This window comes from Saccoglossus kowalevskii, chromosome 1 (genome assembly GCF_978046115.1).
Source record: "Saccoglossus kowalevskii chromosome 1, keSacKowa6.1, whole genome shotgun sequence".
Taxonomy (NCBI): Eukaryota; Metazoa; Hemichordata; class Enteropneusta; family Harrimaniidae; genus Saccoglossus; species Saccoglossus kowalevskii.
The window spans coordinates 14,529,281-14,531,964 of record NC_140641.1 but is presented as its reverse complement, the minus strand read 5'-3'; positions in this window follow the sequence as shown (position 1 = coordinate 14,531,964).

Sequence of the window (2,684 nt, the reverse complement as noted above, 5' to 3'; positions counted from 1 at the left end):
ACGACCCCTACACGTGAGGTCAGCTACCAGTGTCCTTCAGAGTAAGATCCACTTTTAAGTTGAACCACTCTTCGCGTGACCGTGAATTGCCGCTGAATATGTATTAGCACACACCGTAGGATGTGTACTACTAGTAAAACTGATAATGTACTCCACTCGGCATCGTCGCCATGGTTACAAATAACCGATACGAACACTATAGGCACACAAAAGCGTCACCCAATATGAGTCCTGGTACTCAACACTGCACATTACAAACAGTTGGTTTTATTATCGAATCAAACAGTGCACCGTGTTTCAGTCATGCGTATCGAGCCTCAGAGCCCGAACGAAGTTCGTTTATTTGGGTTTTCCCCCAAACTCAAACCGTTGACTGCTTTCTCATGGGTATTTGTTTTGTACACATTGTACACAAGAACTGGGAATAAAAAAAAATGTGTTGACAACACACTACATGATACAGACACCTTGAAGTGGTAACCCTGTAAAGAACACGGTATAATTAGTACGGAAATTCGACTCGTACGTACAGAGCAACAAAGCAAAACAACCATGAATTCCAGCAATGAACTAACTCGTAAGATCCCAGACGCCTGTGGGGAATCATCCAACCATTTCATGCTAGTTGAAACATCTCCTACATTGCCGATGTAAATTCTGTGAGACTGCGCTGAAATTCACTTCGCCGTTCGGTCATTGAGCTCGGACGACGATAATGCCCGGAATTACCCTATAAACCAGCATGGTGGGACAAAAAACACTGAACCACCACTGAGACTTGTCATAATTGAAGACACTGTGCCGTTTCCTCTCATAAATTGGACTTCGATATACAATTAACTATTAACAATATGTCCGTAGTTTATTTTAATACCGTCTGACGTTATCACTCACCGAGATGTATGCAAAATTCTAGAACGCTGGGTGATTGACCTCGATTTCACGGTGATTCGAATAGGTTTAAAAAAGGGTTGTTTCTAGCCCTGAAATATTCATAAAAAAGTGCCGTAAAACGCATTTTTGTTCGTACTTATTTTGTTTGCTGTTTTTTCTTCTTTCATTTGTACAATATTCTGGGGTCCCCGAATTGAAAGGTATAGCGCGCACTTTTCGAACTGACTCGAGTCTGAACTGAAGCATGTGAATGTCCGTGCGGAACGTCGTGTTTACTATGTGGCTCGCTTATAAAAAAAATGACCAAACAGAGTGTTCAAATCTCAACAATTGAATCACCAAAAACGTGAAGAAATATCACCAAGACGAAAGCTGCAGGTACCACTGAATATTACGTACTGATGTAAACACTTGGTTTTAATTCCGCAATAATTCGAAGAATTCCGTTAATGAAAATCAAATTCATGTGAACATGGAAAATTACAATTAATGTTTCAAATTAATGAGCCCATTGAATATGCTCAAAACGACAAAATAGTTAATTTAATTACTAGTGAAAATAAATGATTTCCCAATATCATTGCACTATTGTTCCATGATAACGCATTAAACAGTATTCCGTCCGTGCAATCTTATACCGACAAAATTAAAATAACCGCCTTTCATTAAAATATCATGAACCGTCAGTTTTTTTGGAAAAACAGACCGCAGACCCAAATAATTTTTAGTCATAATTCATATATTTGTTGGAAGGACAATTTATTGCATTCTGGGTATTTTTATTTATTTATGACAATAATTAATCTGCAATCATATCCCCTATTATATAGATATGTTCCATGATGTTGAGAAATACACAGTACATTCAGTGGCAACATTGCTGGCGAGGACTCGAAACCTCCCTAAGTTGTGACCAATTTCACAATAAAATCAGTGGCAGCATGGAGCTAAAAAAAGATTTTTTTTTGCTCCATGGTGGCAACATTGCTGGCGAGGACTTGGAGGCTTCCTAAGTTGTGACCAACTTCCTCGTCTTTGACTACTCTACTTGAACCATATATCTTTTCTAAGGTCTATGTTTGAACCGTGTTATATTGATATACATGTATGATGGCAATTTCCGATATTAGATGTACTAGATTTCGTTCAAATAAAACTCACGGTGTTAGAATTGTCTTTTCAAGTAAAGTATATTAACACAAATGGGTTTGAAGAGAAAATCAACAGGAAATGTTATTGTAAACCAATGAAAAACGCCTAACTCCGTTAAAAAACGGGGACTGACTGGACCTGATATCGTGTGACCTCGGGATGCGACCACTCGATTATTACCCAACCCCGTTTTCAACGCCGCTTACGACACAGTAATTATGTCACACCGGTACTAGAACAAAGGTGTCAAGGGACTGAACGTGTTATCAACAAAACAAACACGGTCATTCACTGTGACGTAATTTCCGCCCCAATGATGTCATGATCCTGTATCCTGTTGGTCAACTGTACTGCTCTTTAAATTTACTAACTATAAAAACAAATAACATGGTAAACTTTATAAATATCCCACGGGAAATTGTCAATTCTACTGTAGACATTGCACTGAAAGCGAATACGAACATTCAAGTTTATTTATGAGTGACATCTTTTACAGAACTGCCTAGTATGGTACGGAAATAAAAACGTAACATTAAAATATTATGCATTTGGCAATTAATGGAAGATATCTGTTATCTGGTTGACCGTGCCACCGTACAGTTTAGAAATCGAAAAATAATCCCCGTAAAACTTATGTC